General features: G+C 40.0%; 1 protein-coding gene across 4 annotated transcripts in view; it reads left to right on the plus strand.

Annotated features, from left to right (window-relative positions):
- Window positions 1–1003: 1003 nt before the first annotated feature.
- Window positions 1004–16394, plus strand: part of ARHGAP8 (Rho GTPase activating protein 8) — a 77246-nt gene continuing 61855 nt past the window's right edge. The window contains exon 1 of one of the 4 annotated variants that reach the window (XM_048933960.1): window positions 1004–1286. The gene's annotated coding sequence lies outside the window, so the exon portion shown is untranslated. Of the gene's footprint in view, window positions 1287–1378; window positions 1549–2973; window positions 3109–16394 lie in introns of those variants that run through there. The other 3 variants (XM_048933961.1, XM_048933962.1, XM_048933963.1) reach the window with 3 other exon arrangements.

Raw genomic sequence — 16394 nt, forward strand, 5'->3', positions numbered from 1 at the left:
TGGTATAGGGATCTTTGGGTAGCCTGGAGGAGCTACTGGTGTCACACACTAGCGAAAAAGCCATGTGAAAAGTCATGTGTCAGTCATCTGTAGAGTATATGTACTTGTATAGGCTGTGACATTACACTGGGCAGCTGTCACTTGTTCGCTCCCCTGATAGATGGAGCAAAGCCACCACACAGGCCTTGCACAAGGGCCGTACTTGGCTTTTCTGCTGCACATCACTGAGTAAACTACAGAGGCTGATTTTGCCAACAGAATCATAGAATCATAGAAAAGCTTAGGTTGGAAAAGACCTCAAAAATCATCAAGTCCAACCGCAATCTAACTCTATACCACTCTAACAACTCACCATGTCCCTGAGCACCACATCCAAACTGTTTTTAAACACATCCAGGGATGATGACTCAACCACCTCCCCGGAGAGCCTATTCCTGTGCTTAACAACCCTTTCTGTAAAAACTTCCCTGATATCCAACCTAAACTTATCCTGATGCAATCTGAGGCCATTTCCCCTGATCCTGTCACCTGTCACCAGTGAGAAGAGACCAACCCTGCTCTCGCTGCAATCATCTTTGAAGATCACAATTTGAAGAGAGCAATAAGGTCTCCTCTCCCCTCATCCTCCTTTTCCCCGGACTAAACAGCCTCAGTTCCTTTAGTTGCTCCTTGCAAGACACATTCTCCAAACCCTTCACAAGCCTTGCTGCCATTCTTTGGATGTTCACTACAGTACTCAGACGGCAACTCTCAAAAACTTGCTATCTGATTTTTCTTTCCCCCTCATCAACAGAGGCATTAAAATGAGATTAATTTCCATATCTCATTTTTGCATCCGGTTTTACTCCCCTCTGGACCAATTCAGTTAAACCCAGGCTCCATGAGTGTGGAGCTGGGACGGTGAGCGACCCTTCGGGGCGGCAGCACCCTCAGCCTCACGCCTCCTGCCAGGTCCTGCGGCAGGAAGGGAAAGTGAAAGGATCTGGGACTTTGCCGCGCCTCTACCCCGCGGCCACGCTGGCTTTAAGCCGCCCCGGGACACACTCTCCCCTCTTCCCTTCTCTCCCCGCCGCGTGCCTGAGGTGAAGGCGGCCGCCTCGAGCTTCGCCTCCTCCAGGGGGCTGGAAGCTCCGTGCCCCGAACCGGCCTCGCTCCTCCTCCGGCCGCCAGCAGGTGAGGCCGGCCCCGGGGCGGTGCTGCTGCTGCTGCTGCCGCCGCCGCCCGCTCGCTTCGTCCCGGCCTGTGGAAGCACCTGTGGTGCCTGCTGGCCCCACCGCCGCCGCCAGGTACGTGAGGCCGGCACGGCCGTCCGGGTTTCGCCGGAGGCACGGGGAGAGAGGCGGCCAGCAGCGGCCCCGCCTGGCTCCTGTCCTCGGGAGTGTGCGCGGGTTTTCCCCGGGAAGGGCAAAAGCAGCTGCGAGACTGCGGGAGGGCAGAGGGCTGTTCGCGTAGAGCTGCAGGGGTCCGCAGAGAGCTCTGTGGAGCTGCGTGTGAGTATGCGCGCGTTCAGCCAAGCTCTGGGTCGGCTTCTCTTCCCAAGGACCTGAAGTGAGTGTGCTGCTCTTCGGTGGAAGGTGGACGGGCGGCGGGGCTTCCCTCCAGCCTTCTTTCTCCTGTGTGTGTGTGTGAGCTGTGCCCCGCAGAGACACGCAGAGGGGATGTTTGTGGTGAGAGCTTTGACTTGGAGAGCGCTGACTTTGAGCCAGCCTGAAGTGGAGGTGTGAGCACATCCCTTCCAGGGCTCTTTCGTTTTTACAGCTCTCACAATGATAGGATCCAAAGGTCGCAATGAGGGAAGGGGTTATGCCTTAAACTACAGTAGGGTTATACCCTGACCAGTGTTATATGTGGCTGTTGGCTCGTCGGTGCCAGTTCTGAGCCCTGTGGCTGTTTACACGGGGATATGACTGAGTTCAGGAGGATTCCGTATGTCCAGAATGTGTTGTCTGATGGTTGGTGGGTGAGTTTGTGCTCTTGTGGACGTGCCTGCTGATTCTGCGAGAGGACCAAACGTTCTGCATGTGAGACCTGTTTCGAGCCTGAAGCTCACGTTGCTGTCAAACATCACTAGGAAGGGGGAAGGCGCTGGAAAGATTGCAGCGTCAGGTGGTTGTCTAGATACCACTTAAGCTGTGGGTGTAGAAACCTCCAACACTGTAACTAGAAGCCATAAAAATCTCATGCCGAATGTCTCCTGCTATAAACTGACATACTGTATTTTTAGGGTTTTCTTTCCTCCTCTGCTACCAGCCCGTTGAAAGTGACTATTCTTCATTGCTGTCGTAATATGTGTATGATTAGCTTGATTTTTCAGTGTTGCAGCATATTTTTTTATGCAACCATAAAGGCTGCCGCCTTGAGTAAACAAAAAACATGATATGCCATTAAGATCAGTATCATTGTGCATGTGCACAAGGGGCTGAACTCCTTGTGAGTTCTTTCCATTCTGACCTGTCCAGCTGTCCCAGTTGGTGGTCCTGCCGCTTTATTTCCCAGCGGGATTTGCAGGTTGGAGCAGGGCAGGGTTTAGCAGAGGCTGACCAAAGCTCACAGGAGCTGCAGTGGCCCAGAGTGCAGTTTGGAGCCAGTCCAGCCGGGGAGCTGCTGCCAGCATTCCTGCAATTCCTCCCCTACAGCCGCCCTTGGAAATGCATCCTGGTAGAAGTCATCCACTGAGAGGCCGAAATTCAGCAGGGACAAAAGAGGCTAAGCCTCTCTTCGTGTGCCTGATCTGTAACTAAACAGCTTGCCCCAAATCTGAGGGAAGAGCCCATTTCCAGATGTCTTTCCCCTTCCCACAGATTTCAGATGACACTACCAATGTATTGGGGCGCACAGCAAAGAGTCTCCTGTCCTTTATGCTGTGTTGTGATGTTGTAGCCTTGCTGAGATTTTTACATTTTTCTCTTTTTGACACAGATGAGCTCTTAGTCTGTTATTCAGTCCCTGTGCTGAGTGATCACTGACCTGCTTTGGTCTGTTTTTTTCCATGCTGCAAGTCCAACCAATGCGGCTGGGTACAGGAGTGAAAGCTCTTTCCTGAATGGCACTCAGGGACAGAGGATGTAAGGAACCTCCCTTCTGCCCCAAAACCTCTTCTGAGGAGAGGTGAGCTGTGCTTCTGTAAGGCATTTTGGGATCAAAGTGTGATTTTTGTCACAGACTTGTTACTAATCTTTGGCACATTTTCTAAAAGAACATGCCATTTCATCTCAAATTTAGCAGTTTGCTGAAGAGGACTTTTAATAGAACTAAAACAGATAAAGATTCTGTAACAAAATAAGTTCCTTTTAAAAGTTGCTTTAACACAAATAAGTTGCTTGTTCCAGTGGCTTCAGATAAAAATAAGCAGTGGAACTGACTTTAAAATGTGAAATGAAAGCGACTTCCCTTTTTCATTGTTAGAGCAGGAATTCAAAAAGTAAATAGCCATAGTTGATCTAAACTGTGTTTTTAAGATCTTCTGGTTTGAATAAATGTTTAACAATAGTACAGCTGGGAAGATGTGTAAGCAGTACTTTTGTACTCCTCTTACTAATTCTTAAGCATTTCTTTAAGTATACGGATTGAAGTCACTGTTTCACAGAGCTGAATAAGTATTCTGTATGCTTACATGGGTTTTAAATGTAACAGGGTTGTTTGTTTGTTTGTTTGTTTTTCCTTCAGATAAACTGTTCAAAGTCAAAACTGACCTTGGTAAAAAGTGTTTGTGTGTAGTATAGCTGTAGGCATTTATGCTGTCCTGACTGGTCTGGCTGGAGTTTGAAATTCAGCTATAATTGAACTCTTGTCTTTGATAGACATTATTGTAATTAAAACTCCAATTTTATTTAATAATTTTTTTTTTCTTAAAATTACAGATGTGTTACATTTTATGGGACTTAAAGGTTGGATATCAGGAAGGACTTCTTTACAGAAAAGGTTGTTAAGCACTGGAATAGGCTCCCCGGGTGATGGTTGAGTCACCATCCCTGGATGTGTTTAAAAACCATTTGGATGTGGTGCTCAGGGACATGATTTAGTGGAGGGTTGTTAGAGTTAGGGTAGTAGGGTTAGGTTGTGGTTGGACTTGATGATCTTTGAGGTCTTTTCCAACCTGAGCAATTCTATGATTCTGTTATAACTCAAAGATAGGATAAAGATCGTCTCCTCCAGACTGTGCAAGTGATAGACCAGAATGTTAATGTGACTACAGATGCACCTCTGAGAGGTGGAAATGAGGGGATCCAGGCAGCTTAATGTTCACTGTGTCCACAGTTGAGATTTCAGATTTACAATCATAGAATCATAGAATGCTTTGGGTTAGAAGGGACCTTAAGATTATCTAGTTCTAGCCACCTGCTATAGGCAGGGGCACCTCCCTCTAGATCACGTTGCTCCAAGCCCCATCCAGCCTGGCCTTGAATGCTTACAGGAAGGGAGCATTCACAACCTCACTGGACAACACATTGCTGTTGCTGCTCACTACCGTCACAGTAAAGAATTTCTTCTTGATATCTAGTCTAAATCTACCCTCTTCCAGTTTAAAACCATTTCCCCTTGTCCTATTTCTACCTACCCTTATAAAAGGCCCCTCCCCAGCTTTCCTATAGGTCCTCTCAGGTACTGGAAGGCTGCTATGATGTCTTGCAGACTTCTCCAGGTCCCAAAGAAGAGCCCCAACTGTCTCAGCCTGTCTTCGTATGGGATGAGTTCGAGCCCCCTGATCATCTTAGAGACACTCCCCTAGACTTGTTCCAACAGCTCCATGTCCTTCTTGCATTGAGGGCTGTGGAACTGGATGCAGTACTCCAGGTGGGGTCTCATGAGAGCAGAGTAGAGGGGCAGAGACACCTCCCTCAACCTGCTGGTCACACTTCTCTTGATACAGCCCAGGATATGGTTGGCTTTCTGGACTGCAAGCACACACTGCCAGCTCTTATTGAATCTTTCATCATTTCTTGCCAACTTCTGCACCAGCATAACCCTTTTCAAGGCAGACAATGCAGCCATTATAGAAGGACACACCTTTGACAAGCTTGTGAGCCAGACGTGTCACACAGGTTGGAATTCCCTTTGCTTTTGAAGGAAAAAATAAATGATGTTTGTATCTGGCGGCTTTCCTGCACATGCCCTGATTTCATTAGTGCAGCTGAACTTCAGAAGCAGATATGTTCATGCCCAGGAATGTGAAAAAGTGCAGTTAGGATTTATAATTAAAAAGAAAAAAGCTATGATTTTTCACAGGGAAAAAAAAAAAAAAAGAAAAAAAAAGATTGTCTGGGCAATATCAACATTTTAATGAAGAAAAAAAAACCTGCAAAAAATTAATTTGGTAAATTTGGGTCTTACTCTTTTATTATTATTATTATTATTTTGTAAGAAAAAAAAAGAATAACTTTAGAATATGTGAGTGAAAGTAATAACTATGGAAATGTGGGAGTTGGGGAGTCAGCAGGCTAACCAAAAGGCAATAGAAAAGCAGAAAAATAGTAAAATTATTGCCAAAAGGCCTTCATTTTAGAATCATTGCTGGAAATTACTGTAATAAGGCACATATTCTATTGAATATGTACACTACTCAAGCCTGACAGTTTAAAAACTGACAACCACCTTTTTAAAGAGAAAACTATAAAAAACATGCTTTTGATTCATCAAATGAGAGGCTGGCAGTTAGTATTGCCAGTATGCCCTGACCCAAACTAATATAAGCCCTTCTGCTATAATAAGGCACGTTTAAAAGAGACCCAAATATAATAACTGATTTGCAAAAGCTGACGGAAGAAACAAGAATGATTCAAGGAAGAAAAGCATTTCTTCTCGGCTTCTACTGGAAGTCTTACCTTGTTCATGCATAGTGAACCTTTCATTCTTTATTACGGAATGCACTTGATGCGATATTGATGCAACCCATATTTTTTGAGATTTTCTTCTCCTCCTCCTGCAATCTGTCTTCTGGAGGCATAATCTTTGATCTACGATGACAATAATTTTCACAGCATATGCAGTCAGTGACTGCAGATGGGGAGTAAGTAGCATGAGCAGATGATCATGTGAGAAATAGCAATCCTGTAATCCTGTAAATGTGGAATATGATGGAATTTGATGTCAAACCAGATATTCAAAAGAAATTTGGGATCAAATGAGTGCTGCCATTTACTATACCAGAGATTGCTGGTGCCTGTGAGAATCTGTGTGTCAGGCTCTGGGAATTAGTGGCCTGCTCTGAATTCTGTCTTCTTGCACTAGTTTTGTGTTTTCATTAGACTAGTGACTACACTCATTTTTCTTTGATTCTCAAGCCAGTTCTTTATGTCAGGCTAATCTTTGTATTTTTAGTCTTTTGAAGAAAAAATCATCTCTCCCCCTCTTTTGGAAACCCTAAATATACAGTCATTCCTTTGAGAACTTTTTTCATCTATTCCAAAACTGGGGATTGTATTTGTTTTCGTCATTCAAAGAAAATGGCAGACCACAGAATGGCTTGGGTTGGAAGAGATCTTAAAGACCATCATTCTCTTGGCCTGTACACATATCTGGGATTGCTGTGACCCAAGTGTAGGCTTGGCCTCGTTGAACCTCACTAGACTTGCAAGCTTGTCCAGGTGCCTTTGGATAGCATTCATGTAGCCTTCTCAGTAATTCTTCCTGAACTCACATCATATTCACATGCTTGTTTTTGAGTCTGGAAGATTTCAGCCTGCAAATAACGTTGTGAAGAACTGAAAACAGGGTCACTAACTTGGAAGACTGAGGTAGCCTTTGTGTTAGTGACTAGACTTATGATATCAGTCCTGTCTGTACCAAATAAAATCCACAGCAGTGTAACTTCATTGCCCTACGGTGATGTCTGCCTGAAGGGCTGTTTCTTTGGTTCATCCATTCTAAAGATACCTCTTTTTTAATGTTAATATATTCTGGAGATATTTCTTTTAACAGTAAATTCTTAGCCTGACATTTTATGTATGTTGTGTAGCACTTGTATTATGCTAGGCTTTTCAAACTGTGAAATCAAGCCTGCTGGAGGCTTTGGGCTTCCTCTTTTCCCTGGCTGCCACAGCCATTGAGGATTATGTTGCCTTTGGCACAGTGTTGCAGGATCATGCTTGTAAGGGCCAGAGCTTCAAGAGAAATATTCACCAGGAATTCCTTATGGGGAATAATTGGTGTCTGTTTTCACCACAGCTTTCATGATGATCTTGAAGGTCTTTTCCAACCTAAATGATTCTATGATTCTCAGGCATTTATAGTGCCACTTAGCTGGCTACCACAGTGCTCATGCAGATAAGCAGGTGAAACTTGGGGTAGATTCAAACAAGGGATGGCCAGGAAAATGGTACAAGGTCATTATCAACTCCCACCCTCCTCCCCCTCCTTATTGACAGAAATCTGTAGTGTCACTGGAGGCTCCAATTCTGGAAGCTGCCCCAAACTTGAGAAGCCACTTAGTAGAGTCTGAGGCTGGAATTCCAAATTTTGACATGTGCTCTTCAAAGCAGGCTTTGAGCAATGTTTTTACAACACAGGCTGAGCACTGCAGATTTAGAGAATACTGAAGATCCCAGCTTCTCTTTTATTTCTGGCTTTGATATATGGTAATCTGGACACCATTGTAGCTTTAGATTTACAACTCAGTTTAATATTGCTATGTACCTGTGCATGGATATCATGCTTATTATCGCCTATTGGATGAAATATGAAGAAAAAAAACCTTTTTTTTTCCTGAAAACTATTTTATTGGTTTACTGGATTTTTACCTTGTATTTAGAAACTGAGAAATGACAGTTTCAGCCTCTGCTGACACTGAGTGCCACAGGGAAAGAAAGGCGACTCACAACAGAGTGTGGACAACTCTTGAATACTTCAGAAGATAATTTTATAGTAAGAACTGATGCTCTGCTTGGGACAAAAAAAAAAGAAAATTACCTGAATGTGTGATCCTATGCCAGATCAGCTTGAGGTCAGATATGGTGCTGACTGATTTCCCTGGGGATGGAACCTCATTGTGTGTATGCTGGAATGTCACTAAACGGGTGGGTGAGCTTTTAGGTTAAACTTGTAAGCCAGAAAAAAAAAAAAAGCAAAAAAAAAAAGCAAAAAAAAAAAAAAAAGCAGTGCCTGAAGGCTTAATATTATCTTCCCTGTTCCAGAGTGTCCACTGGGTGATGTTTGTTTTGGCAGTGTTTTTTGTTTTTTTTTTTTGAGCTTGCTTGGTGGTAAGGAAATTCTTTTGAGACAGTTTGGGTAGCAGAATTAGTTGAGGTTCTGTTTGCAGCTTTATTTGTCTCAGCATCTGGATTTATTATACATACTGTTTTGCTTGACAGAAAGATTAAGCAAACTTGACAAACTCACAGTTGTAACCTTATCTTTGCAGTCAGAACCCTACAAGTCATGATAAAAGATATGTTGTTAAGATCTACAAAGGAAAATACTGAAGGAAAAATGGGGGGAAAAAGAGAGAGAGGAAAAAGAAAAAGAAGAAGAAAACCATTCAACAGCTGTCTGCAAGTAGAGCTTGGATGTAGTATCATACTGCATAATGGTGTTACATAAATACAAGTGATATAGGTCTTTTTTTTATGAGTGTCATAAGTTTTGTTCTGTGTGTGGTGGCCTCACTGATTGTTTGCTGTTACCTGCTGGCTTCCCATCTATAAATATTTAATGATACAATTGCAGTTAAATCAGGAAGAAGAACTGCATTTATAGGAACAAAAAATCAGTAAGTTTTTAGCAATTGATTATAACTAGCTTCACATATCAAATTTGTTTCTTATTCCCTCTGACAGCCTGGCAGATTTTCTCGTGCTTCATTTTCTTATCACTTAAAAAAGGCTTATCTTCCTTTTGTGTAAGACCCATGCAAAGGAATTAGTTATGTACTAATTAGTTATTAGTTATGTACTGAAGGGACAGTGAAGATGTCTAAGTACGGAATAGTACCAACTAGGTACCATGAAAATACCACCTAAGAAATTGTAAACTAAAGAAAAATCTTATGCTCAACTGGAAGGGGCAGTAAACACTGTCAGATATTTTGCTACACTGATGGGATTTCCAGACTTCACAGTAGCGTGTCACTGTAAGTGAAAACTTACCTAGTAAATGGGGGAGAATGTTCCATGTTTTGCTTTGTTTGGTGCTGCACAGTTTCAGTTGACCTTCTGAGAGAATGGCAGGACTTTTCATGCTGGCTCTGAGTTCTTTCCAGGCAACTGACATCTAAGCCACTACTAAAAAAGGTAAAGCTGGTTTGAGAAACAGCTAGAATAGCAATTTCTTTATCTATTTCTTTATTAATTTATTAATTATGGCCAACAGCTAAGATAATTACAGCACAAATACTTACCAATCTGAACAAATTTTTTCTTGCCAGCCAGGTTGATTGTGTTACATAGCATTTCTAGCAAGGTAAGTTATGTGTTCCCATCGCTGGGAAGAGTATAAGGGTTGTTAAAGAAAAAATGGAGATTTATTTAAAAGGTTAAGATTTAAGTTATGGCAGTTATAGAAGAAAATTCTTGTCTGATAATATCATTTATGTCCTGTCATTGCATTTATCGGTAATTTGTATATTCTCCTCCTCTACTTATGTCCTTTCTGCTTTCCACAGCTGACTTATGTTAGCTTTGTCCTCTTGAATCTTTCTCAAACTGCACTTTCTTGTTTATATACTGCTTATTAAATATTTATTAAACATATCAGAGGGAATATTGTTTGAAGGTGCATAAAATGATAAGTTTATAGGTACACAAACTTTGAGGTTACCTGAAGGGCTTACAGCCTGGAATCTTAGCACATTTTTTCCCCCCATCTAATAATAGTAATAACAATAGCAATAATAATAAACAGCAACAGACAACAACAATGAACACAAAAAAAACCATCTTATCATTCCCGCTATTTCTTGCTTAAATTCAGACCTTCATGTCATTACTCTGGCAATAGTACTTCAGACTGTAGCAACACAAAAGACTACTTCAACATAGAAGTAATGTAACATTTCTCAAAGTTTTCAATGTTTGTGATGTGCTACAGGGAAGAAGAATAAACAAACAGTATGGCCTTGTGAGGTAAACACATTTATATCTTTACATTTGTGTAGCAGTTAGCAAACATACATTTGAAAGTACCAATATAATTCAAAAAGATGTGGATACCAATGTTGGTAAGTACATCTTATGATCTTTTAGTAGTATTTCATGCAGACTGATGGAGTAGCGTGCGTCATTCTCTCTGTATCTTACAATTGTTAGATTTTGTACCTTAGAAGTCGGATTTTTTCTCTTTCAGATGTTTTAAATGTTGATTATGGCTCAGGATGATGCTTTGTGCATGCTTGTGCGGTGCAGTTAAAGATATGTGGATATAGAAAAAACCTTTATAAAGATGATTAAGTGTTCAGGGTAGAAGCCTTCATAATGGTGCAATGGTCTCACAATCATTTTTACTAAATATACATGCAAGCAGACGGCCCAGCAATAAGAATTTGATCTAGCTTATGTAGTAATGCACAATCCCATTGCTGTCAAGTTAGTCAAAGTACATGGGGGCAGCAAAAAGGCATAAATTCTTGTTTATATCAGCATGGGGAGGGCAGGAGATGCTAGACATCACATAAATCTTTCAGATAAAAAGTTAACCTGCCAGAATTTTTTGAGCAAATTTGAATTCATAGAGTTCATTTATGCTGGATAATTTCTTTCTTTCATGTGACCTCAATTTTTCTGATCTGGTACAGAGAAAGTTGAAGGTCACACTGCATCACTGAACCGTGCTATGAGATGTTTCTCATGCAGATTTTAACTAGGATTTCGAAGGTCTGTATGCCATATCAGGCAAGGGAATTTAATCTCTATGAAGTATGGGCATAGTGAGTAAGAGGGAAAAATGAACAGGAAGCTTTTTATCTACATTTCAAACTTCAAATGTACTATTTTTTTTTACCCAGCTGTTACAATTTATTGTGGAAAGATCTGACTTCACTATATCCCTTCCCCTTTCCTTTTCTATTTCTTTTTCTTCTTCTAGTCTCCTCTACTCCACAGTCTTTCACAAATGTATTATTTTGCGCTTTTTCACCTACAACAATTCTTCACGTTCTTCCATAAATGTTACTTCTCACAGACTGATAGCTTTGCTCATAAAAATTGGCAAATAGAGTATTTGTGACCTTGTAGTGAGTTTTAGTAAACATTTTAACGTTGTCTTTAAAATTCCAACATGAAGAGAACAGTAGCGACTCTTGAGAGATTAAATTATCTCTCAGTTTTTGTTCAGTTATAGCTCCAAAACATCTAGCAGGGGAGATGTTTTGAAGAGTAAGATTCTGTGGATAAGATGTGCTGTTGTGAGTAAAAGGGAGAATTGAGGTGGACTAAAAAGGTGGACTAAAAATTACAGAAAGAATTTGGGATCAAGGTTAGATTTGAAGCAGCTGTTTTTCAGCTTGGTTGAATTGATATTATGGAATACACAAACTGGTTTGAAAGCTATAACCTTCCTTGGCTGATCAATGACTGAGTTCTCATTAGAAACATCTGCTAGGCTGCTTGGTCAACTGAGCTGACATCAAGCACTGAACTCCTTTAGGAAACACTACCAGGCCTTATGGTTCTAGATTTCCTGCCTTTCAAAGTAAGTTATGATAACTTACAAATTTGCTTGGAGGAAAATGTTTAACCTTGGTTGTGACTTAATGGAGAAATAATTATTTCAGGCAACCAGCACGTTAGTGCTCAGATGAAGAGCTGGTCCCATGTAAATAGAGAAACAGTGGAATGTTATGTGCTGTTATCACCATTTTACTTGATTTTGAATTGAGATTTGTAGCTAAACGTGGGCTTTTGGAACTCTTTTCCTTTTCTGTAAAGTCCTGTTTCGTTTTGGGATAGCTAGGTTATGGGAGGGATGGTGGTAAGTTGGGTGAACTACAGCCACATCTTGACAAGAATTGGAAACACTGGCCCTGTGTTATTTAAAAACAGGAATAATATTTATTTATTTTACGAGCCTTAATTTATTCCAGCTAGAGAAATCCCTGGTGAATAATTATGCAATTAAAAAAATCAAAACCTTTTTATCATAATACACCAACCCTTTGTCCAATAACTTGTCAGATTAATGTAATTATAAAATACAGTCTTAAAAATATACTTGTCTGCAATTGAAAGTGTTTAATCCCTTGAGGCAGAAGCTCTGGTTAAACATGAGTTCAGCCAACATAATTCTGCCACATTAGTGTGCATTACCGTTTACTAATTCAGAAAGCAAGTTCCATAGATGACTGATCATTAATGTTTGTTATAATTACATTACAGTAATTTTGTTTAGTCAATAAACATTTACACTGAATCAAAACATGGTGTTGTAGTGTGTCACGTTGCAGCCACTTACCCACGTTCAGATAATTTTGCTTTTACAATATAGCAGGCATACATGGCTTTCTGTTAATTGGTTACACATTAGGCACTTTTTTTCCATGTGCTTGCTCTGTGCCAGATGAACGAGTGGATGCGATAAGAAAATAGCTGCAGTGTTTCAAACAACAAAAGAGCATTTCCAAAAGCTCTTTGCTAGTAAAGGGTAGAAATAATCCCTTTACTTCAGTGCTTTTAGAACTGGGAATAGCTGATACATGCAGATATTTGTATGCAGTAGAGAAACAATTTATATTTCATTCTGACATGCTTAATTTTTTCCAGCAGGGAAGTTGAGGGTTGGGGGGAAAGACTTTGCAAAGGGATGGTCACAGCAAGTGTTATAGGGGCAGGCTTTTTGCAGTACATTTTGGGATTATCTCTAGTGTAGATCTGTGGGAAGATGTTTTCTTAAGTTAGTGAGGCCTATGTGGCATCTTTCCCTATTAACTGGGAACTATAAATAGTTCCCCTTTTTGGAGTAAAGATGGGAGTGAACAGAGTTGTTCTAGCAGCATAATGGGGCAGTTTGTGGCCCAGAACAGCCTGTAAAGGGTGTTCCAAGCTGCACCATTGCTGCAGTAGGAGTTTGGTTGTCCTGCATGAGGCAATAACCCTGCCCTTTCATATCTCTGTCCTACTCCATCATCTGTACTGTTTTCAGTAATTATGTTTTAAATATTTTTTGTGTGTGTGTGCATGCGTAGGGAAAAAAAAGAATTAATACTTTGCTCTCCCACAAGTTTCTCCCTGATGGGAGAAACTTGTCAATGGCACCCAAACTGCTTATTTCAGGAGCATGCTACCCTGCATTTATCATCCTCCTTGCTGGAAATTTGCTTTCTTACACAGTGTAACAATTTTACTTTATTTTGTATAGAGTGGATGATTGTGAATGAATGCAGTGCTATTATATATTATGCACTGAAGGCATCAAAAGTGTAGTCTGATTTATCACTGAATCAAGTGCTACATAGCATGTAAGCATCTCCCACCTTCAACATCAGTAAGTTTGTGTTCTAAACAAGGTCAAACCAATTGGGGTTAAGAGAGTGTTTCAAAATTACATTTACCATATTTGATTAGAATATTTACATTTATTATATTTGATGAAAACGTTTGCTGTTTCTGTTATTCAGTTACTGGTCTCTGCTATCTGTAATGCTACACACCCACTGGATGAATGTAGAGTAAGCTTCATATTCATGCTGCTAATAAGAGATGCAAACTGTTTGTGTATCAGATTATTGAGCCATCAAGCGTCGCCAAACACTATATCACAAATGAAAACTGTTTGTTGATTAGACAATTGCAGCTGTGGCTGCCAGTATAATTGTAAGTGCTAAGGAAATATAAACATACGCGTTTACTCATTCAGTCAGATTTCACCATTAGCAGCATAAGCAGTGAAAGCATAGAGGGATGAATGTTTAAGCTTTAAACATTCAAGAAGTTCAACAATGAGAGAAGATCTTTCTGCAAACTTTAGAGAGAATTCTGTTCTAACAGAGAACAGAATAACTGTAAGTGATGTGGAGAACTAGAGAAACATCTTACTTGCAGTAATGAGCTTGTTACCTCTTCGTTCCTGCAGCTTTGGTAGCTCACTCATTCATGTACGGCCCAGAAACTTGAAGTCTGTTTGTGTTGGGAGAGAGGAGGAGGGAGGAGTCTAGGCAGAAGATCTTGCACATCAACAGAGAAAAGAGTTGTGGAGAAGAATTAGGCCAGGATAAAGTAGCTAGGAAAAACGTGGAAAACAAGGATCATGGTGGAAGAAGGGAAAACAAAGAGATGAGCAAAAATGAAGGCTGAACGGGGAGAAGAAAGAATGAAAAACTTGGTGGATGTGGGAGCTAAAGAAGTAATCAAGAGCAACTTGAACATGCACAGGCCCTGTAGGAGTCTGTGTGTCATGCATGATGGAGGTGAGGACCACCAAAGTGTCAAATAACAAGCACTCTCATCACGCTAACTGCTCGGCCAAGCTGGGACGTCAGCTGAGATTTCTATGTGGCAGTGTGCTGTGCTGCGGGCTCTGCTGTGTGGAGTTGCTTTCTGTGATCCAGAACAGTTGCATGGACGTGCTCTGAGCATTAGAGCACAGTCTTACTGTCAAGGTGGCATTAAATTCCAAAGAAACAAAGCAATTCAGATGGCACGGAGGCTTTAGATAAGTTGATAACAATTATTCAGTGTTTATCCAGGAGTAAATCCTGCAAAGAAAAAATGAAAGAAAGAACAAAAAAAAAAAAAAAAAGAAAAAAAAAGAAAAAAAAAGAAAAAAAAAAAAGCAGCTGCATGGACTTGGGTTTCTTTCCAAATCTAGGACATTTACCATCACCAAAAAACCACCATTCTCCCATTTTTGAGTCACCATAAGACTAGTAGAAAATTGCTTTCAGAGAATTCAGCACTGTTTGATCAGTATGTAACTTGGTGTGATAGAGCACAAAGACTTGTGACAGGATGACTGTCTTCCCTTCTTTCTGATTTTTAAGGCTGTGTCTCAATCCATTGCAGGAATTAGCCCCTGTGTGTGCTTCTTCTCTGATCATTACATAAAAAGAAGCTCAGAATCCCCCAAATGAACATGATAGAAAATGATAGAGTCTGTTCTGATTCTTTTTAAGAACATATGCATTTCATTTTTACTTTCTACTCTTCTATTTTAACATAGGTTGGTTTGTTTGTTTGTTTGTTTGTTTTTCATTTATTTATCTTAGCCTTATGAATAGGTGAATTCATGCATTATCTGTTCTCTGTCCCAGAAATATAACAGCATAGTATGTATTTTTATTTTTCCAATGGAGATGACTAGTTTTAACTGTTATAAATTGTTAACTGATTTTTATTAATTTTGAAAGCTCTGTATACAGATGTGTCAAATTAAGGTCTAAGGACCGAAACCACATTAAAATTTGTGGGCAGATTTAACACGGAACTGTTACTGAAATATTTCTAGTATTTGACTTTGAATTGTAGCGTGGATGTTTTTATGTGTTATGTGGTATGGAAATCAATTTGTATATATAAAATTAAGGACAGAAATTATGTTTTTAAAGTGGAGTGGAGTATCCTCACATGGATAATCTGGAAGTTGGACAAGTTGTATCAACTTGCACTGAACTTTTCAAGGTAATATCTTCCTCATTGTAAATAAGAATATAGCAACCTGTGTGTATGATAGTCATCCTTCAAATTTTTTTTTCTAGATTGCTGAACTACATTTTCTCTTTAAAATGAATTTTTCACGGAAAGTTTAGTTAAAAGTATTTTGACATTTCAGAGAAATGTGGCCAGCTCTAGGAATTTATATGTATTTATTTTTACTGTACCAAAATCGATGGAAATTATTACAGCGGTAAAATTAATTTGGGAATAGAGTCCAAATAGAAAACATAATAAAATGAAAGCTGAACTTAAATTTTCCTGAACTTGAGGGTTCGGTATTACTTTTCGTCAATATTGATGTGTGGAAGTAATAACAACGTATTTGACTCTCCCGTCTTGTAAGTACGTTCACTTTGCTCTGGATATCTCAGCGCTGTGCAAAGCCCAAGACACCACTAGGCGGCTCTGCTCGCTGCATGAAAAGCTCTCTGTGCAACTGGCAGCCTGGCAGAGAGCTGCAGTCCAGCTGCAGGGTGCATCTCTGCTATCTCTGTGGAAGAAGGCACTGCAGTGAACAGGAGACCCAATTTACTTCAAGTGATTTTAAGAGCAATTCCAGCCACCTCTTTTTATTTTATTTTATTTTATTTTATTTTATTTTATTTTATTTTATTTTATTTTATTTTTTTAATTTTATTTATTATTTTTATTTTATTTTTATTTTATTTTTATTTTATTTTTATTTTATTTTTATTTTTTTTTATTATTTTTTATTTTATTTTATTTTTATTCCATACTTCCCATTTCTGCTCTGGTCAGCACAATGCAGTTGGATTTTGCTGTATTTTCACCTGCAGTACAGATCTCAACTCCACTGTT

This window comes from Lagopus muta, chromosome 1 (assembly GCF_023343835.1).
Source record: "Lagopus muta isolate bLagMut1 chromosome 1, bLagMut1 primary, whole genome shotgun sequence".
Classification (NCBI taxonomy): Eukaryota; Metazoa; Chordata; class Aves; order Galliformes; family Phasianidae; genus Lagopus; species Lagopus muta.